Raw genomic sequence first — 24145 nt, forward strand, 5'->3', positions numbered from 1 at the left:
AAAAACTTTTTATCGTTAACTATAATAAGAGAAATTATGTGTATAATTGCTCTTAAAACTCCTTTGTCATGAACTAAGAAGTTAGAAGTGAGACCCTAACACCAAACTGTAACAACGTATACTCCCAAAACTATTAACAGAATTGATTGAATATATAGGCCACTATTAGAAACCATGGATTACCCAGATCCTCGAGGATTATATGTGTCTCTGTGTTATCTTTTGGTTCAAATATAATATGATTTAAGTTTTTTTTTTTAGCCAAAGTAGGCTAGGCCATATAAATGGAAGTCACCCCAGTTCACCACTGGACCGCGAGTAGACTCTTCATAGTATTGTAATAAAAATTATTTTAAATTTTTTTTTTAAAATGTATAATTATTTTAATTTTTTAAATATACTAATTTTATTTTTAACTAACTAATAATTGTTTTCTTGTTTTAATAATATTTTTAAAGACGTTTTTTTATTTATCATATTTTTGTCATTTTAGAAAATTTTATATTTATATGTTGTATTTAGCTAAATATGTTTGATAGGTGATATAATATAGTAAATATTGATATACATAATATGTGCTTATTCTTTTGGAGGTACTTATTGTATATACAAAATAATGAAAATAAGTGCATTAAGAAAGATCACTTATCATGACATTTATTATTATCGTTATATTTTAACTTTTTCTTACATTTTCTTCTTTTCTATTTTAACAATAAGATGCCAATTAATCTATATTATTCAATTTTGTCTCACAAATTAAAATTATAAAAACATCATATCTAAGTTATATTTACATTTCTATATAACTAATTGATTTTTGAATATTTTTATATCTACACACTTATTATTTAACCTTATTTTCACAAAGGCTTAGTTATTATTTAAAAATAAAAACAATTTTATTATCCCACTACATATTTCAAAATTTTAAATCACACTAATCTCTTTGTCATCTAATCCAAAATTGTTTCCATGATATATCTTGTACTTACTCTCTTTGATACAATTTAGTTTTGTTTTACATTCTCAAGACCCCATTCCTGGTTCAATTTAAATTATGATACATTTCAATTTCATTGTTGCATTTTGATATAATTAATTGAAAATTTTATGTATGAAACATTAGTATTATGCTAATACCTCTTAATAATCTTAACATTCTAATTAACTTATTTTTAAAGATACCCTTCTTTTTCAAATATGTAAGTATTATAATAAATGTTAATAATATTAAATGAAAGAATGAAGAAGATAATAAATCAACGAGTTTATAATAATTAAATTACAATATTTTAATAAATCACATTCTAATGTTGTTTCTTTTTTATTAGGAATAATTTGAAAATATTATATCGACATCACCTTCTATTTATTTTATTTCCATATTGTATTTGTTCTTATTATGAACTTAGGGCTCTCCCTTGTTTGAAAAAAATGATTTAACAAAGATAAATCATATTCTAATGTTGTTTCTTTCTTATTAAGAATAATTTGAAAATGTTATATTGACATCGCCTTCTATTTATTTTATTTCCATATTGTATTTATTCTTATTACAAACATAGGGCCCTCCCTCATTTGAAAAAAATGATTTAACAAAGATGACGTAAAATTAATTTTTTCAATAGTACATCTATAACATTACAATTCATTGTTTGCTAAATTATCATTACCTTTTTTTATTTAGTAGATAATTTAAACTATTGATTCATTGTTTGCTAAATTGTCAATATCTTCTTCAATTTAAGAAATATTTTAAACTATTTATTTTTGTCTTCTTTACTAAATTTTAAAATTATCTTTCTTTAAAACATATTTTTTCTATAATATAGGAAGTAATTTTAGAGGGATGGATAATTATACCAAGGGATAATGAGAGGGTCAATGGAGTGAGTAGACAGTGAGTAAAATGAATAATATAAAGGAAAAAAAAGGAGAAGGGGTGAAAATATTGATAGAGTTACAAATAGATAGGAAAATATAGGTAGAAACATTTTATAGATAAGTCGATCATAATGAAATTAAATGATAGATATGAAGGAGAGATAAAGAGAAGAGTAGTAGAAGGGGAAGAAATATGAAAAGAAGAGGAGGGAGATAAAAGAAACAATGATAAAAATATATGATGTGGTAGGTGGATCATATTTGAATATCAAAGTGAAGAATAGTGATCAAGGGAGAGGAAAAGATGAGGGGAGTGAGAGTTTAAGAAATAAGAAGAGTGGAGGAGGGAGATAAAGAGAAATACTGATAAAGATATATAATGTGATAGATGGATATTGGACCAATAGATAGATAAATAAGGTGCAAGTACTAGTATGTTAAATAAGTTTCTCAAAGTCTACTTTGGCATCCATTATAATATAAAACATCTAAACTACCTAGGAAAGAGTTATAGTTAACATTATGGATAATCATTTTATTATTAAAAGAGCTTCTATTAGCACATGAGTCTTGGATTATCCATATAGTTTTCTTATAATGTATGAAATGGTGGGTATTATCAAAATGCCCTTGAGATTATTTGGGCTTAAAAATATTCTTATTTCTCATATTATTATAGATGCCAATACACTTATGTATATATATTTTTAGCTATTTAGCAATTTAATACAATGTTTTAAACTCATTCTGCTTGAGTAGGACTTCTTTAGAAAATTCTTATAAAATTCATTTAAAGACTACTCCCACTAATTTGAGGTGTTTAAAATGTCTTCCTTCCTTTTTAATAAAAAATAAGACTAGTTTTTACATTAATATGTTATATTGTAGTTGTTGTAAGAATCTTCTCTATATAAAATTTAATTTAATGTTTTAATAAATTATCAATTTTTTATAATCTATATAAATTCTATTAATAAATTTAAATTTTTTTTGTGTGTATATTTAGTATTAATATTTTGAATCATTTAATAATTTAAACTAAGAGATGAATTCTCTATACCACTACTCATGAAATATAGGTCAATACGTTTGACTTTAAAAAACTACAAAGATGAATTCTCATAGCAATATCATAATTTGAGTTGATGTGGAAGATGTTTCCTATTTATCAATTGATGAGCTTAAAGAACTTTCTAATGAATAGTTTAGAAGACCCAATACTTAAACATGATTTTATGGATAAAATTGCATTAACAATTGAATCTAGATAGAAATTATTATTATTTTAATCACTATTTATAACACCTTATTATAATATAAGACATTGACAAACATATTCTAAAATATAATTTATAGTAATTAATGTCAAAAATGAATGTAACATAAATAACAGAACTAAATCATATAAATATATAATGATGTTTCAACATTCTCACACTACATGGATTTTAATGAGGTTCAAGACAAGTTTCCATAATAGTGTTCAGGACTTCTACCACCTCTTTCATTGTTGAACTTTCACTGGAGAATTCCTTTGAAAACTCCAAACCAACTAGTAGTAAAGGAATAAGACACTCATTTATTCCATATACTTCAATTTCCTCCAATATTGTCATACCAACAATTTTGTCCAATTTGTTATCAAAATGCATGCTTACCCACTTGTGGAGGTCCAATCCTCCTACAAACATATGGTGAGTTGTACTCTTCCTAGTGATCATCTCCAACAATATGATGTCACAACTGTAACTATTACTCCTAGTTAATACCTTCTCACTGACTCCATATTTTGAATTATGAATATAAAATAAAGAAATTGGATTAGGCATATAATGTCTCATAATTGCACTAAGAGATCAAAACTACACATCATTTCTCATAATTGCATTGAGAAATTAAAACAAGTGTTCAAAATTATTTATTCAAGTTTAGTTTGTAGGACTTGTATCATAAGTTTTATGATCTTGTAAAGAAATTTCTTCTTTTTTTCTAAGAAATCTTTATTGAATGATAATTTGTAACAGATCTTTGTAACTCTAACCATTGAGATCCAATATTATATAGGAGCCCTTTAATTTCAGAGAGCATATGGAAACAAAAAGCTAAAATTAAATAATTGAGGGCCCATTTGGCAATAGGTATATGAGTGGAATAGGCATATATACATTCTTAAAATTTTAAATTCTCTATTTGGGCAACCAAATTAGAATTGTGAATAGGAATACATATTCCATTTTTGGCCCAAAAATAGCATTTACAATTCCACCTAAATAGGTGGAATTTGAATATGTATTCCTATTCTAATTTTATTTATTTTAGAAAACATAAATTTTTGGGCCGGTGAATTCCCCATCAGATTCTGACTAAACCAAACAAGAATAGGAATATGTATTCTTATTTTCTATTCTAGAAAAAAATTCTAGAATATGTATTCCTATTCCCATATTCTTATTCCTGTAGCCAAATAGACCCTAAAAGTTGTTGGATGACATGGGCCTCCAACCTATCTTCCTTTAATCTCCCCTTCCCTTTCTACCTACTACAACTACTTTACTTATTACCTACCTTCTCTTGGATCATTCTAGATGTCACACTTTGTAAACAGTGATTTTGAATTGTTCAAGACTTATCTGGAACCTTCTAACATAGTTGAGAGGACTTATTATTAAGAATGAATATGCTTTTTTTCACTGTAATGAAAGGGTAAGTGAAGAAAAGGATTTTTTGAATGGTGGCAATATCAGATGTAAGTATCAGCATAAATACATGAAATTGAAATAACTGTGTAAGGATTTTTTATATAGTACTGGCAGCCCTATTTCACAACCTCAAATTCCAACCTTCAATTGCAAAAAAATATGATTACTAGGGCATCAAAATGAAAACCCTTTTTTGTTCTCAAGATGTTCGGGATTTAGTTGAAAGTGGGTTCATTGAACTAGATATCAACAGTAAATGATTTGTTAAAGGAAAATAGGTAAAAGGATGCTAATACATTATTTTTTATTTAGTAGGAAGTAGAGGAAACAATATTTTGAAAGATAGCTACTGCCACAAGATCAAAGAAGACATGGGATAGTTTGCAATCAACATATGAAGGCCCTAGCAAGTTAAAAAACTTTAAAGTTACAAAATCTTAGAAGAGATTTTGAAAACCTACAAATGAAAGATTTAGATTCAATAGATAGATTCTTGATTCAAGATATGGCAATAATAAATCAGATTAGAGATTATGGACAAACCCTTGAAGATCAACAAGTTGTAGAGAAATTACTTCAAAGCCTATGATATAAGTTTGATTCAAGAGTTACAGTCATTAAGGAATCCAAGGAATTCTCCCAAATATCAATTGATGAGTTAATTAGATCACTCTTATCACATGAAAAAATGTTGAGTCATATTCCAAATGTATATTGTATTCATGAACTGCAACACAATCTCATAAGCATTGGATAGCTAGTACAAAAAGGGTATAGGATATATTTTGAAAATGGAGAATGTGTAATTCTAGATTAAAAAACATAGCAATATGTTGATTGCAAAAGTTGAAATGATTCAAAAAAGAATGTTTCCACTTAAAATTTGAAGCAAACTATTCTTCGAGCCATAAGGTTCTACAAAAGGTATCTAAATCATCTTTTAAAGGTTCATATAGAAATGAACCCTGCCTATGGTATTTAAGGTTTGACCATTTAAACATCAAAGGGTTACAACTTTTATATAAGAAGCAAGTGGTTCATGTTTAGCAATCAATAGAGCCACTCAAGACAACATGTGAGAGTTGCATTTTGGCAAAGCAACATAGAGAAAAATTTTAATCAGGAAAGTCTTATAAAGATAAACATCCCCTTGAGATAGTGCATTCAAATCATTGTGGGCCAAAGAAAACACCATTGTTAAGTGGAAAATTTTATTTAATTTATTGATGATTTTAGTAGGAAATTTTGGGTTTATTTTGTGAAATGAAAATTAGAAATATTTGATTTTTTCAAAGAATTCAAGGTAAAAGCTGAGAAAGAAAGTGGATAGTATATCAAAACATTTAAGAAATGACCAAGGTGGGGAATACATATCAAATTATTTTTTGAATTTTTGTAAAGAAAATGGTATAAAGAAATAATTTACAACAAACTACACTCCACAACAAAATGGTGTAGTGGAAAGAAAAAATAGAAAAATTATGGAGATGATAATAAGGATGTTAAAGGAGAAACACTTACCAAATGAGTATTAGGATGAAGCGGTTTCATGTTCACTATACATACTAAATAGATGTCCAATGAAATTGTAATAAATAAAACACCAAAAGAATCTTGGAGCAAATAGAAATAGAAAACATCACACTCAAGAGCATTTGTTTGTGTTGCATGCTCATTAGTACCTTAAGAAGTGAGACAAAAAATGGATGATAGAGGAGAGAAGTTCATATTTTTGGGATATAGTGAGCAATGAAAGACATATAGGCTATAAAATTATATCACAAATAAATTGATAATAAATCATGATTGTTAGTTTGTAGAAGAAGAAGCATGGGACAATAGTTTGGATAAGTCAGCTATGGTTTTAGCTAACATTCCACATGAGAACGAAGATAATGAAACTCAATATGTACATTATACAACACATGCAAATGTTCCTTAAACACCCACAAGGGAGCCTACCACTCAAGACATTACTAGTCCAACAAGCATTAACAGTAGGGAATCTTCTAATCCAACATTTGCATCACTAAGATCAAGGTCTATAAACACTTCAAGGAAGACACAAAGCCTTAGAGATATATACGATGAATAATAAGAGGTTGAAAATGATGATTTATGCATAAATTTTGCACTCTTAGCACTAGCTGATCCAATTTAATTTGAAAATGTTATTAAAGATGATAAATGGATTTCAGCCAATAGAAATTTAGTCAATAGAAAAACATAAAACTTGGGATACAATTTACTTTGAAATTTTTTATTAAGAATTGATCCAATTTACTTTGAAAATCTTATTAACATTTATTTATCCTTGCCTTTAGGAAGCTCTACTAAATCCCCACCTTGGTTAGTTCTTAACATTTATTTATCCTAAAGCTGTGGATGAAGAAATTAAGTCAATAGAAAAACATAAAACTTGGGATTTAGTAGAGCTTCCTAAAGGCAAGGATAGAAACTTGGGATTCAATAGAGCTTCCTAAAGGCAAGGATAGAAAACTTGTGATTGGAGTTAAGTGGGTTTACAAAACAAAGTATAATGTCGATGAAAAAGTAGAGAAACACAAGGCAAGACTAGTAGCCAAAGAATTCACACAACAACTGGGTATAGACTACAATGAGACATTTACACCCATGGCAAGATTATATATTATTAGAATTATTTTATCCATAGAAACTCAAAAAAATTGGAAGATATATCAGATGGATGTGAAATCAACATTCTTGAATGGAATTTCAAAAGAATAAGTCAATGTAAAACAACCACTAGGATATGAAATTTTGGGAGAAGAACATAAGGTATAAAAGCTAAAAAAAGGTTTTATATGCATTGGAGCAAGCTCCTAAAGCTTGGTAGAATAGAATAAATTCTTATTTTATGAATACTAGTTTTAGTAAGTGTGGCTATGAACCAACTTTGTATGTCAGAGTGAGAAATGAAGGAGAAATATTAATAGCTTGCTTATATGTAGATGATTTGATATTCAATGGTAATATGTCAATTAAAAAATTCAAGGAAGCCATTAAAATGAATTTTATATGACTGATTTGGGGCTCATAAGATTTTTTTTTGGGATAGAAGTAGATCAAAATGATCAAGGCATTTTTATTTTCCAAAGTAAGTATGTTATTGATTTGTTGAAAACATTTAAAATGAGAAATGTGAAATCAGGCCGTACACAAGTTTCATTGGGTATAAAACTTAGCAAGGATAAAGGAAGCCCCAATGTAGATGTAACTTTATTAAAAAGCTTAGTTGGTAGCCTTCTATATTTGATAGCTACAAGACCAGCCATAATACATGGAGTTATTCTCATTTCTATATTCTTGAAAAAACCAAAAGAAACTCATTGGAAAGTTGAAAAGAGACTTTTGTGGTATATAGATGGAAAATAGAATTTTAGGATCTTATATGCACCTTCAGATGATTATTAGATGATTGGTTATATGGATAGTGACTGGAGAGGTAGCTTAGATGATAAAAGAAGCACTTCAAGCTGTATCTTTCAAGTAGGATTAGGAGCTATCTCTTGTGCATAAAAGAAGCAACTAATTATGACACTATCATCATTTGAAATGGAATATATTTCAGCATGATCAGCAACCTGCCAATCAATGTGGATGAGAAGAGTACTTTCATGTTTAAAGTATCCACAAGAGGAGCCTACTAAAATATACTATGATAACAATTCTATAATTGCTTTATCAAAAAATCATGTCTCTCATCAGCATGGTAAACATATAGATATATAAGGTATCATTATATTTGTGAGTTAGTGAACAATGGTGACATATGTCTTGATTTTTGTAGGTTGAAGAAATAATTGGCAGACATTTTCACAAAGCCCCTTGCAAATAATATTTTTAAGAATCTTTGAGGAAGGATTGGAATTTCATACATAAATGACATTGAATGTTAAGGGGGAGTGTTGGATGATGTGGGCCTCTAGCCTATCTTCCTTTAATCTCCCCTACCCTTTCTACCTACTCCAACTAGTTTACTTATTGCATGCCTTCTCATGGATCATTCTAGACTTCACATTTTTGTATATGGTGATTCTAAATTGTTATAGACTTATCTAGAAGCTTATAGCGTAGTTGATAAGACATATTTTTATAAATGAATATACTTTTTTTTTCATTGTAATGAAAGGGTAAGTGAAGGAAATGAGTTTTTGAATGCTAGCAATCTCAGATGTAAATATTAGCATAAATACATGAAACTAAAATAACTGAGTAAGAAAGGAGTTTTTTTTATATAATATTGGAAGCTTTGTTTTACAAGGGAAAATATTAATCAATCTATGCTCTATTTCTCCTCCATTTCTTGTGCGTCTCTCTTATTTCTTCCTCTTCTTTTTAGTTGTTTCTCTTTCTTCCATTAAAAGAATTTACTTGGTGTCATGTAGCCCATCAACCCTTTGAGAGCTAGAGTAGTGGAAGAACTTGCTAACTCAATTAAAGTATCTAACCCATAAATTATTTGTGCAATACCAAAATCTCCTGCATGTGTTGTCATATCCTCATCCATAAGAATGTTGCTTGGCTTTATATCACAATGTACAACTTGAAAACAATAGTCATGGTGTAGATACTCTAATCCATGAATAAAATCAATTGCTATGTTCAATATCTCCCTAAATGTCAATGAGTTATCCTTGCAATGCAATAATGGGTGACGATTTCCTTCGTACATGAAAACCAAAACCAAAACTTTGTGTTTGAATTCAAAACAAATGAATATCCAATTTCCTGCACCTAAATTTTGATTACACTTCATATTCCTTGTTGAAGCTCTTTCTTGCTTCCTCATTTTGCAAATTTAGAAGTTTGAAAGAAACTATTGTACCTTAAAATTGTGTAGAAATGTTTAGTAAACAAGTGCTAGTATAGAAGCTAAAGTGCAATGTAGCTTCTCTTGGTTTTCAAAAGGGGTGATACATGGGCTTGGACCAATTTTTGTCAAGGTGGATATTGTTAGACAATGACAACAATGAGGAAAAGAGAAAAAAAAAGGATTATTAAAACAATCTTTCTCAATTTTAGAAAAAGAATAGTTTTTATCTTCAAAGGGAAACTTTTAAATTTGGAGGAATACATTGAGTTTTATTCAATGCTGGGAACATTTTCTATTATCTTAAAGAGGTTATATATTTCTTCTCTACAAAGGGAGATCATAATGTTTTTCAAGAGAAATATTACAATAACAATTGTGAAGTTGGAGATGTAATTGATTTTTCCTCTAAACAATAAGATTACTAATACTTGCACCATAGATGTTTCCTTGACATATTATCAAGGTTTAATGCTTTCACTTTCATAACAATAGATTCTTCTATTCAATCTTCATTTTACCTTTCAAATTCTTCTTCTTACAATTTCAATTTTTATAAATTATAACTAGTAGAGTGATTTGGATTTTGTCCAAATCCACATTGACAAAGGTGGCAGGCACTTGATACCCTTCTATCTTCAAATACTTACAGATCAAAACATAATCAAGCCTTGGTATAATATCAAGCAACCTAGAGAGGAAGAATATGTTATACTCTATTTCATCCTAATGGAGATCAAATGAAGCTTTATCTTAGAAAAGAAGATTTTGTTTTCTTCAAATTCCTCTAGTTTCTTCCAAGATACCAACAATTTTCATTATGCAATCCTCTTGATATTTTAATTCATGCCTACTATTAACACTAAATATCAATTTCTCAATGCCCCAAAGTATTTATTTTAGGAAACAATCTCAACATAGTGAGATTGTCTCATGCTTTTGTATTTGGACAACATCATACAAACTACAAAAGAACCTACATCACTATTTAGTCTAAAGGAAAAACTATAATCAAAGTATTATTTTCCTAGAACTAATTAGACTTCCCTAAAAGGAATATCATCTAAGTTCTTGAAAATGTGGTTTCACCTCTTTGCCTTAATATTCTCGCAAAATTTCATTTGGTGGTTCTAAGAAAAATGAAAGCTACGCTCATTAGTTTTTGTCCTACACAACTAAGACATGAGATTAGAAAAATGCTATATTAAGGTTCAATTAACAATGTTTCCTTAAATCCTAAAGGTTAATCAAATTCAATATGCAAGGAATTCTGAATTTAGAAAAGATTTAATAGAGGATATAAATGCATACAATGTAAATCTGCATACGAAAGAATAGTGAACTTGGAACATGAGTGAACTATAGTGAATATAAATACCACAATAAAAGATTATGAATTAAAGATATGAATTAAAAAACATGTATCATAAGTTAATGTATGAATACAATTCAATTGTGAAGTATGAAAGGGGCAGGTTCACCAAAATGTAATGTAAACTTAAAATGGCCATCCATTGTGATAGACAATCAAGTAGTACATCCATTAGAAAAAGATGGGTAGAAGATCTTGAATATAACCCTTTAGAGGATCTTGATTAGATTATCACAACCTAATATGAATGTAGGGGATCAAATGCAAGATCTTAGTCCGTTTAGGGGTCTCTAGGTGGAAAGGTCTCTTTTTGTTTCCCCTTTTTTTTGGTGGATTTTATTTGATTGAATGTGATGCAATGAAAGAAAAATAGGAGAGAGTGTAAGATAAATTATGATATACCAAACTAAGTTATTAAAGTCAAAAAAACTAAAAATTACTAACCTTGAGGGACATTAGAGGACACAAGATTGGATCTAAAAATTAGTTGTTGGAATAAATGAAAAACCAAAACATAGATGGATCTAAAAAGTGTTAGGAAGTTGGAAAATATAATTTGTGAAAATCTAGTGGTCCAAGGTACAATTGACTTCTCTTGTATAGGTCAACTTGGGATGCCGGTCTAGATTACTTATACTTCATAGACCTTAAACTTTATTTTTTTATGTATGACATAAATTATATTTCTAGGTTTGCCAATTTTTATCCTAAAAATATAGAAATCTATTAATCTATTACTACACATAATAAAAAGGAAATTTTTCACTCGGGGAAGGTCCTTGCATTAGTCAAGCCCCTACTTCATAACTAAATTTCATATCAAATAAATAAATGTAAAGGAAGACCAATGTTAGTATTCACCTTTACTTTCAAACACTCATGATGGATTCAAACTTGCTAGCCACAAAGATGTATGAAGGCTTGTATGTGTGTATGTAGGATGTAGGATATCTTCACATTTGTAATGGATCTACAACTATCAAATCACAAACCATGGATGCAGTTATGCTTGATATGCTTAGACAAGAATGGATGTGCAATGATGATGTGTGAGGAGATCCTCCCTTGATGGCCAAAAAATCTATCTCCTATAAAGAAGGAAGTTAGACACATGGAAGAAAATGCATGTTTTATTGAGTGTATGAATTCTATCAATGAATCTTTTCTTGCCTTGCTTGAACTCCTTCAATGCACCTTGAACTTAATTTCTTGAAAACATATTGCTTTCAATGTTGTGGTGTACTTGATTAAGAAAATATGGATGATCAAATAAAGTAATAATACCTCCATTTATAGAGATTCTAAGGTTCAAAATTGAGAGCTTAAACTACATTCGACATGAATAAGTGAAAAACATCAAAACGAACCCCTAAATCCTATAAGTTGCAATCTTAGGTATAGGTAGACATTGATGTATATTGATATAAGTCAACTTGTGGGACCTATATCTATGTAATTCCACTTAATAGAAAAATCTTAGAGATCTAGGTTTACAAATGGATCAAGAAAAAATAGGGAGAAATGTTGAAAACCAAATATAAATTTATCCATGTTGTAAGAGATCACTAAAATAGGGCATAACAAGTCATTGAGATTCCAAATTAATAGGGGCTAACTTATATGATAGCACATGACCATTTTTCCCAATCCTAAATTCTCAACACATTAAATTAGGTGATGACATTGTTGAATGAGGATATAACTCATGAGTCCCACAGAGTATTCGAGAGGTGAAACAAATCAATTTGGGTATTAATTTAAGTTTAAATTTGAAAGTGAAATGGTTGCAACAAAGTATTTGCTAAAAAAAATCAAGCCCACTTAAAGATTTGTAAACACTTCCCTCATTTTGAGATGATAATTCTCATTTTTGATAATGCATTTGTTATATGTTTTCTTTCTTGTGGGATCTCAAAAAATTAAAAATTTTTGAAATGGAAAAGCTTACATCAAATGAATGAAAATCAAAACCGTTTCATTTTTTCATGCATGAGCCTTACCTTGTGAGATAACAACAATAGTGGTGTAAGGGTCTCCCTTCAAATTAAATTTTCTCAAAATGATTTTACTAGCTTAATTTTACCTTAGCCATTCCATCATTTTTCGTCCCCTCATCAAGTTTTCTGGTAGCCATGGTCACAATACTTCCATCCATATGTCAAGCACATCTAACTCTAAATGGATTAAGATTCCCTTTCAAGCGTTAAACAAAAACAATTTAAATTTAACTTTTATTTTATTGTATTCATTTCATTGTCTCACAAAAGACACAAGAAGATTAGGAATACCCATTTAAAGTCCACCTTATTTCATTCATTTTTGCAAACTACAGAATAACTCTAGCATATGTCATAGCTTCATGAATTGCAAGCATCTAGAAAAGAAAGGTTAGCTATTACATTTTTTAGTATCCATTAAAAACCATTCAACTTCACGAATAGACTAAGAGCCCATTAACTATTGAACTAATTTTGAATGGACATCTAGATTATTTCCTTGATTTTGTGACCCCCTTTAAACTAGTGCCATTAATGTTTTGTTTGGATTATTTATTTCAAAATTCTCTTTTATTAGTATATATAGCTTCATTACAACTGAAAAAAACAAATAATAAAATTTATTTTTGTCATACTAGGAATTTACAATCATGATTAGATTTCAAGATGATCTTTATTTATTTTGTGTATCAATTAGACATATGGCTCAACGGACAAAATGGAGCCAGCCAATACTACTGTCAATAAAATTAAGAGGGCACTAAAACACAGAGTCAGCCCTCGAGGTTACGGTGCTCCTCTTTACAAAAGAAAAATATCAATGCCTGATCTAAGTTAATATCATATCAAATACAAATCCATAAAAACTGTACTGAAAGTTAAAAGTGGGTTAAACATACTAAAAACTATATATCGCTCTCATGGTTTTTCAATCTAATTCTAGAGGAATAGCATCCGGTTTGGGTGGAATAGCCTCACTGCTGGGAGAAGCTTGCGTGTCAAGAGAAATCGGTAGCACCACCGAAGAAGTCAAAGGGTTTTCTTTATCATTTCCTGCTTTTCCCCACAGAACTCCATACAATCCAATCGCTATCAAAACTCCTCCTAAAACTCTGCACTCGCATTAGGAATCTGTTAGAATTTCCATATTTGGTTTTAGCTTTTGTAAGAAAATATTAGAGATTGTTTAGAGTTGACGAGGAACAAACATTCCCAAAAAGATTCTCCTAGCAAAAATTAAGGTGTCCATGATAGCTACAGCGACCATGGCCAATGGAGTGAACGCTGTGGCAAATACAGGCCCCTTTATTTTCATACACAGTCCTTGCACATAATATGCAATTCCTGAAGCCACTATTCCCTGCACAAATAATATTATATTTCAATCAACATAGCAAATATATTGCATGCTCTTTTTATTCACCGATAATTTTACAACTTGTTTATATGAAAAGAACAAACAATTAGCTCATTGTGATCCATCAGCTCCTGTTTATAGAGACCCAAGATGTTTATCTTCTTAAACAGTTGGTAAGCATATCACAATGATGAACTTGTTATGGACAAGGCATTCAACAAAAAATAAATTCAAATAATCTTCAACAAATCAAAATTATAATAATTCTCACGACCATAATAGCTTCGACATGTATTCCTTAAAAGAAAAATCATAGATTATAATAATGACTTACGTTATAGGATATTGCAACAAGCTTCATATCATATCCGATTGCCCATGCTGAAAGACGTTGTTCAAGAGCTAAAGCAGCTACAGCAGACTGTAATGTCCCCGTCAAACATATCAGGGTCGTCAATGGCAATTGACCTGGGAAATTCTTAACAACTGAGGCCTGCACATTTATAACCAAATATTAGATAAGTCCTATGTTATATTAACAAAATGCTTCAGTAACAAAATGCCTGTGTTATATTAAATAATTCATCACATAAAAAGTGATAAAAGAGAATACTAACTTGTAGAACAAATAAGCCACCCCATAAAAGGTTGAAGCAACTAGGAAAATAGCACCCTTGATCCAACGACTATCATGAGTGGAAACAGCAGCTCATAAGCTGTGTGACGAAGACCGAAAAGTGGGCAGAATAGGACCTTTGTACAAAGTCATTACCATTGCCCCTCCCACAGATATTATTGTACCGACTACCTTCGCTTGGCTACAAAGTTCTCTAATCTTCACCTTCTCCATTCTACGTAACACATACAGCTATCAGAATAGTACTTGGAATAAAAATTGATTTAATAGTTATGCCCATCAAAATTTATATATCTCATTTGCATTTGATAGAAGGCATTTCATATAGGAAAAAGTGACATGTTTACTTTTTACAATCTATAGAACGCATGAATGAGCACAACTTTACAACTATGTGATTGTTACAATACAAAGTTTAAATGCAAGAAAGAAAATTTGATGGTTCATACTAGTGTGATGCAAGTGTGCATTTCAACAAATTGGAAAATCAACTAGTGATCTTATCAATAGGAGAATTGAGTCAGTGCTTGCTGTGGTAAATGTACTAATTGCAGATCACACATAACTTTTTGGGTGAGCCAGAGATCTTAGTGGTGGGTATTGGACAAACATTTTAAAATGACACTTTAAGACCACCTTACACTGTAAGAGTTCTACAAAGAGTTCAGTAAATGAAAGAAAGCCCAAAGATAAGCATTAAGATCTTCACTCACTTATGAAGTTCACCCAAAAAATCTGTAAATTTCGATATAAGTTAGCTCAAAGGACTCTTTTCCCATGTGTATGTGGTAATTATGTATTTTCTACTGGCCAACTCACATTATGTTTTCTTCTTACAAAAGGTGATGTTTCAATATGATTAATGTCATGATTTTACCGAAATGAATTGAGTTACTTTGGATTGATCATTGATCATCGAACGTAGTTAATGTGAGTTGAGTTATTTGGGATTGCATAAACGGGAGCTTTCTAAAATTAAAACTGAAGCTGTTAAAGAGTTTTTTATATGATTTGTAAAGTTTTTAAATTCTGATTATGAAGAGAGCCATTACAAAAGTGAGTGCAGTCACCAAGCATAAATGAACTTGGTCTTTTGATTTTTTATTATAAATAGATTTTTTATTAGAAAGATAGGAAACTAAATGAATGACAAATGAAAAAAACATTCTATTTTTTCCACTTGTTTAAAAATACATACTAAAATATAGAAGTTCATATTTTAAAGAAGATTACAAATAATCTGTTATTGAAAAAACTCCATTTTATACCTAAACCTCCATAAAACTCAACCCTCAATATAATTAATTTGATAGATTTTTAGGTTCCATTAATAAAAGCTACCTAAATATAGTTGAAAAAACTCAACTTTAATAAACTATGTTTCATTACATTATAATATGTATGATTTCCTTGACATTATGACTGAAAATGGCTTACTTGTCAATTTTTACATTATTCTCAGTATGACAATGGTGGTAAATTACCTGAATAAGAGAGCCATTACAAAAGTGATTCCAGGGACCAAGTTACGCATCGCACCGGCAAAAGTCGGCGAAGTGTATTTCAACCCCAAGAAATAGAGGTTTTGATCCAGTACAGCCCTGCCAATATACACAGACGTTACATGCTTGGGAGAAAAGAAAATAAAAAGAAGATAAAAACCAACAAAAGATATACTTACCCCAGCAAACCGAGGGCAAAAGTCTGAGCAAACATTGTAAATGTGATTCTGGTCATAACGTTCCTGCAATGCTAAGATGAGTAGTTGGTTCATTTGCATGTTCGAGAAGTAAGTTAAAACACATTTAAGATATGCTTTGCATGGATTAAGTTGTCAACAGCTCTCAAAGAAAATGGCGAAAGGAGCAAGCACAAGAGTAGCTACAGCGTGCCTGTATACGACCAGAACAAAGGGACTCATTCCTTTGTCTAGAGCAGCTTTTGTGATAATGTCCATTCCAGCGTACCCGAACTGTAGCATTATCATACCTATATACGGTTTTGATGTCTCCGACAAATCTATCCGTTTCCCCATTGTTAAATCGTACAAATGCAGTCCCCTTCAAACAAAACGCGAATAGTTTTAGATAAAAGCTGATCTGTAAATTGAAATGTTTGCGCAGAATAACTAGCTAGAACATACCCAATTGAACAGAATATCAAAATACCTTGTTTTTCAAGTTCATCCAAAATCAATCGACCAGTTATTGAACAATGAAAGTATGATCTTGGTATATTTCAGCGTAGCATGGCGAGCATCCTCTCAAGTAATTTAGGTTACTTATCGGCTAGGGACTTCTGAGTTTGTTGCTTGAGTTTACGTTTGTTGGCATTTGTAGATTTTTTCTAAATACATTAGTATAATTTTGAAGGATATTTCTACATCTCGTGTATGAGATTCTCAATACTCAATAGTTTAATTGTTATTTCAGCTTTTGTTCGCAGATTTTAATGAAATTTGTTATAAAAAGCTTTTAAGATGATTGACTTTGACTCAAGAATAACAGAGTTGAATTTTTTGAATAGGAAAGATGTGTATTAAATGAAATTTCGTCAAAATATAGCTAAAATGTTATAGAGATGTTGAGTTGGGTAACTCAAGTTTATATTCTTAGAAACTACGTAAATTTATTATCTGATTCCATTAAGATAAAACAGTAATAATATTGAGAAAATGTGATGATTTAATTAAATAAAAGATATAATAATTAGATAATCACATAAATGAACATAAATTAGCTTTCAAAATCAATAAATGAATATAAGTTAATCAATTAAATAAATAAATTTAGTTTAATATAGAATGAGCTTAAGAATTAGTTAAATAAATTAAAGTTAGTTATGAGATTTATAGAATTATAATAGTAAAATAATAAAATAGATTAAAAAAAAAATTATCTATTAAGTTAAAATAATTAAAAATGTCTACATTGTATTTTTACATCTAAAAATCATGGATCAAAATGTAGATGACATATCTAAATCATTAAATTTCTTTTATGAAACATTATCTTATGTATAAAATATAGTATATTAAATGATTAAAAAATTATCTTATGTCAGAGATTTCAGATATTGATATTCCATTCCATATTTCATAAAAGTAAGATAACTTTTTAAATTTTGAAAATTACTCTGAAACATTTCTATTAGAAAATTTATGTTAGCTAATAGTAGTTTCTTTTCAATAATTATTTTATTTTATTTATATTTATATGTAAGAGTTGAGGTTGCCAATATCTAAATTGTAATTTAATTATAGATTTAAATATGTAAATTTTTAGTATAATTTATTCAATATATAAATTATATTTATTATATAATATTTATATTTTATTTAATAATTATTCTAAAATATATTGAAATATTTATTTATAATCATATATCTAACACTTTCAATAATTTAAGGAATCGTCTACAATAAGTATAATTTAAAGAATTAGTACTCTTGTGCTAGAGTTAAGGACAGTGTGGGCAAGTGATGCAGGAGCATTCTCGACTAGTATGCAATCCTAGATGTTGGGGTGGTTTTGACCTTTGAGTTGAACTTAGTTGAAAGGAGGAGGTAATGCTCGTTCAATATTGGGATAGTTCTTAGTTGCAGCTTCACTGAGGGAACTCGATGACTGATGGTATGTGGTACTTCACTAAAAGTTTGATGTGACCATGTAAGCTTCTTGATTGTGTTGGAGCTTAGTTGATGTTCATCTTGGATGTTGGGGTGGTTTTGACCTTTGAGTTGGTGAACTCAATTGAAAGGAGGAGGTAATGCTCATTCAATATTGGGATAGTTCTTAGTTGCAGCTTCACCTAGGGAACTCAATGACTGATGGTATGTGGCACTTCACTGAATGTTTTATGTGACCATGTAAGCTTCTTGATTGTGTTGGAGCTTAGTTGATGTTCATCTCAGTCATGCTTATGCCCATTGGATGTTCAACTTAGCAATGCTTGTTCTCGATGGACATGCATCTTGATGGTTGAGTTAGGCTAGGAGTTTTTAGTTTCCACTATTATTGTTGCTCAATGGATTTGTTCAACAATGAGTACAAGTTGGATGTTTTAATTGATAAACCTATGCATTTAATGTGTGCTACATATGATTGTGATGTTGATCAATCAAGGGATGTGTAATGACCTATTTCTAGTCTTGGTTCTTTCTCCTATGTACATTTAATGATTCTTGTAAGTTGACTAAGGTATATTATGTATTTGAGTTTTAGAAATTTCTATTTACAACAAGTTGACTTAGGGTTGTGCAAGTATAAAAGAGGGGTTTCGGTAGTATTGTAAGGAAGTCAAGGGAGTAGCAAATGTCCAAGGGAGCAAACTTGAGTTACGAATTTGAGAGAAGAGCTAGTGTCTAAGTGTGGGCTTAGGAAACAAGAAGATTGCTTGGTGGCTTGCAAGAAAATGTTTAAATCTTTCTTTGGATTTTTACTAGATTGTTGTGTTGTCACAGGCTTGGGTTTGCTAGGATTGGGTTGGATCTTGTGAGATCTTGTTGAATTGTTACTGTAATTGCTTTGTATTTGGCAATAATGAGTAAGGTCTTGTAGCTTGACATAGTGCATGTAATTGGTTGTTATTAAATAAAGAAGTGGATTCCTATCAAATCTATCATGTTGTTCATTTTTATTATGTGGTTATTAGTTAGGAGCTTGGTAACCTCCTCTAGGGGTTCACTTGGCCTTTCACTCTATTAGGTGCTATCAGAGTTGAGTTTGATATGGTTGGTAATTATAAGAGTGTGATTGCAGAGAAGTTTATGTAGCTCATATTGCGGATCCATGTTTATGGACTTGTGAGATTTTTTTAATTATTCATGTGAGGTGGCAGGTTGTGATCTAACTTGGAAGCACCTTTGGTTTTCACAAGATTCTTGAGTAAGATTTTTTATAGAGAGCTTTTGAAGACCTTAAAAGATGCCTCCAAGAATATTGAACTCTAGAATGAGTGTAGATCTTTATGATGTAGTGGAGACTAAGATTTCAAAGAAGATTAGATCATATTTCAGATCTGAGATGGAGTTGATGAAGAATGATATGGTCATTGAGATCATGAGAACTATATCAAATTTAGTAAGGAGTGTGTGTACAAAAGATGGTTATGAGAAATCTATTGAATCCTTTAAAGATGATGGATCTAGTACCAAACACAAAGATGATCAGATGGAGAAATATGTAGAAGATAGAAATGGTTGGTTGGATAGAACTAGAGCTCAATTGAAATTGAAGCATAAGATGGAGATTTCTAATTTCCCAGTTACTTTCGATCTTGAGGACCTAATTGATTGGATCCATGAATTGGATGACAACTTTGAGTTAGAAGATATTAGTGATCCACTTAGAGTAAGGTTGGCATAGGAAAAGTTAAAAGGATATGTTGATTTATGGTGGAAAGAATTGCAAAGAGCTAGAGAAGAGGAGGGTGAAACGAAAATCACTCAATGGAGATTGATGATGAAAAAAATGAAGGCTAATTTCATTCTCGTTGATTATGAACTTGAGCTATTGAAGATGTTGTAGAATTAAAAACAAAAGGATATATCTTTGAAGGATTATACCAAGGATTTTTACAAGTGAACTATTTAGTCTCGACATTGAGAACTTTCTCAAGAAAAGGTGGCTAGACATATTGATGGTTTGAGATTCATTTTTTAGGATGATATTGTTATGTTGAATAATGATTCATTTGAGGATTCTTATTATTATGCTCTTAAAGAAAAAGATAAGTTGAAGAGGAGACATCAAGGTAATTCCTAATGGAAGGAGTTCAGCGAGAATACTAAGAGAAAGATAAACTAATTCCTAAACATGAACAAAAACTTGCTGAAATGAGGAGGAGAACATGTAGAAGTAGATTTAAGGGTGCTTTCTATAGGTTCATGGTGAAGGACATAGATGTTTTGAATGTGTCAATGTTGATCAAACGATTGATGATTGAATATTTTCTATCATGAATGAAAATGATGAATTGGTCAATAAGCCAGAGGTGGGATATAACTTGTTAGTTTGGCAAGTATTTCTTGATAAGAGGATATTGGAACCTTGTAAGAGTCAAAATTGGTTCAAGACTCAATATAAGTTTGGAGATGATGCTAGAATATGATTGTTGATAGTAGTATTATGGATAATCTAGTTATTGAGGGTATGGTTTAAAAATTTGGTTTCAACAGGGTATGACATCATTGTCCTCAGAGGATTGGTTGGTCATAACATAAACATTATTTATAGGCGAGGGAGTAGTGTCTTGTTAATTATCAGATTGGCCAATATGTGGATAAAGTGTTGTGTGATATTGTAGACATGAGATATTGTCACATATTAAGTCTTTTAGATGTTGGAAGTTTGATTATAATGTTGTACATTATTATGTCTATAGTTTATTCAATGTTGAGAAGGGTGGCAAGACGTTTTTCCTGATTCCTTTGCAAGATCTCAAACTTGGAAGAAGGAACCATAGTTTAAGTAGATGAGTTATGTTGAAGGATTCTTTAAGGGGTAGAGATTAGCATGGAAAATTGACATGTGGTACATGGAGGATATATGTGCGATTTTTTGTTCTAGAAAAGGGTTTATAGAGGTAGAACAAAGGTGATAGTATACAAGTTGAAAACTTGGAGGATATGTATGTGAACAACTAGTACTAGGATTAATTGTTGAATTTTAGGAGATGTTATTCCATCTACTATGAACATCTTTTTGAAACTAGGGTGTTTGATGCATGAGCATCTTGGGGTAGTTTACATTCCTACATGTTGGAGTGGTTTTGACCTTTGATTTGGTAAACTTGGTTTAAAAGAGGTGATTCTTGGTCATTATTGGTGTAGCTCTTGGTTTTAGTTTCTCGTAAGAAACTCAATGACTTAAGGGGTTTGCTACTTCACCAAGAATACTTAGTGCCTAATTAATCTTGGTGATTATTTTTTTCATAAGGAAATTTAGGTATAAAAAAAAACTTCCTATTGTAATCCTTTAAGGAAATTATTGTGAAAATTCCTATTAAATCCTTACAATTTTAGATTTGATATTATGTAAACAATAATATTGCAGTCAACCATGAATATAAAAAATAGACAGAGAAAGAAAATACAAAAGCACAAAGATATGCTCGTGGGAAAAAAACTTTCGATATAACAACCCCAGCCCTCCAAAAGTTGCACAATGTATTATCTTCAACATAAAGGTTACAACACACTTACAATGCAAGTTATTTCAAGACATTGAAAACTCATCCAATAGCAACCAACAATACACTTTTCACTTTCTCTTATCTATTACAACCCTAAAAATGCTTATATTATGTGCTTTTGATTTTCAAGGCAACTTCCAAAGAACAACCTTATTAGGGTTTTACCATTCTCTACAAAAGTAGGAACCCAAATTTTTTTCATTGCGATGCCCTAAACCCCACATGCTGGAAGGAGACTTGAGTGTATAGTACTCAATGATCAATTACCACATGTCTTCACACTTTCACCCATCATCAAATCTTCCAAAGATAGCTCTTATGCATCATAGGAATCCATCATAACCATTTTTGTCATGATCTCCTTACACACAATTCAAGATGTTGATACATGCAAGTGGAGTCACACATCAACATGCCAACTAGATATGTACACTCACACTTAATTACATTATTTTCATAAAATACATTTGCAAAACAAATAATAAGAATAAGAATAAGAATAGGAATTATCAAGGTTTAGACACCTTATTCCTAAAATTCTCCCACTTGTCGAACACCTTGTAAAAGTGACAGGAACATAACAAGAACAAACCACTATAGGCAAAAAGGCCCATAGACTCCGAACACCATCTGAACTTCTCTATGCCCACTAGTTTTGTCAATGCATCTACAACATTCTTTATAGTATCGACCTTCTCCAAATTTACCTTTCCATCTTCCATCATATCTCTCATAAAGTGAAACTACACATCAATGTGCTTTGTTATGGTATGGGAATTTGGATTGTTTGCAATGCAAATAACACTCTGACTATAGCACCAAATAGTAATCCATCCTACATCAACACCAATATCAAAACACAATCTCCTAAGACAAATGGCTTCCTTAGAAGCATGAGTAGTAGGCATGTACTTAACTTTTTTAGTGGACAAAGCAACCACAAGTTGTTGCTTACTCATCCAACTGATGGCACCATCAAACTTAGTGAACACATAAGCACTGGTGGATCTCCTACTATCAATATCACCTACCCAATCTAAATCCCCAAACCCACGAATACAAGCTAAGTGTGGAGCTCTGGGAGATTTTCCATGATAACAAATGGAGTAATTTGATGTAAACCCCAAATATCAGAATACTCACTTAACTACATCCCAATGTACTTATCCAAGATTAGCCGTAAATTGGCTCAGAACTCCCACTACTTGGGCAATGTCTAGTCTAGTACAGACCATGGGATGCATAAGACTGCCAACTATAGTAGAATAAGGTACTCTACCTATGTCTTGTACCTCACTAGGATATTTTGGACAATCATCTACAGATAACATTGTTCCCATTGAAACAAGAACACACAATGGTCTACAAGTTGCCATGCTGAACCTATCTCTACTGATTGCCATACCCAAGATGTACCTTTCTACCCCAAGATCTTTCATCTCAATTTGTACTAACATCTAAGATTTAAAATTAGAAATCATATCCTTACCCTTCCCAAACAACAACATATCATCAACATATAATGAAACAATAAGAAGGTGATCATTTTCAACTCTAAAATTAACACAATGATCTTATTTTGATCTTACAAATCCAATTGACAACACAAAGGCATCAAACTTAAGGTACCACATCCTAGGAGATTATTGCAAACCATACAGAGACTTCTTTAATCTACAAACCAAAGATTCTTTACCTTTAACAATGTAGTGCTCAGGTTATGACATATTAATCTCTTCCTCTAAATCACCATGAAGGAAAGTTGTCTTCACATCCATCTGTTCTATCTCTAAATCATATAATGCAAGAAGAGATAACAAAAATCTAATGGATGTCAACTTTACAATAGGAGAGAATATTGTACCATAATCTATTCTCTCTACCCATGAGTACCCCTTCGTAACCAATCTAGCTTTGTAACTTGCAACACTACCATTTGCATGGAATTTCTTCTTGAACACCCATTTACTACCAGCATGTTTCAATCCTTTAGGAAAACGTACATAGTTTTACTTTTATTCAATGAAACCATCTCATCATCCATGGCCTCAATCTAGGAACCTACATCTTCCATATCCAAGGCCTCTTTCATAGATCTAGGCACATTAGTGTTAGTAATCAAGGCAAAGGCACAACTAGAATCTAACATAGAATAACGAAACCTTTCT

The 24145-nt window shown here is 30.7% G+C and overlaps 1 pseudogene; it reads right to left on the reverse strand.

Annotated features, from left to right (window-relative positions):
- Positions 1-13717: 13717 nt before the first annotated feature.
- On the reverse strand, positions 13718-16818 carry LOC149528854 (WAT1-related protein At5g07050-like; annotated as a pseudogene).
- Positions 16819-24145: the final 7327 nt, after the last annotated feature.

The sequence above is a fragment of the Cupressus sempervirens genome, chromosome 11 (genome assembly GCF_028749045.1).
Source record: "Cupressus sempervirens isolate cs-2001-9-10 chromosome 11, ASM2874904v1, whole genome shotgun sequence".
Taxonomy (NCBI): domain Eukaryota; kingdom Viridiplantae; phylum Streptophyta; class Pinopsida; order Cupressales; family Cupressaceae; genus Cupressus; species Cupressus sempervirens.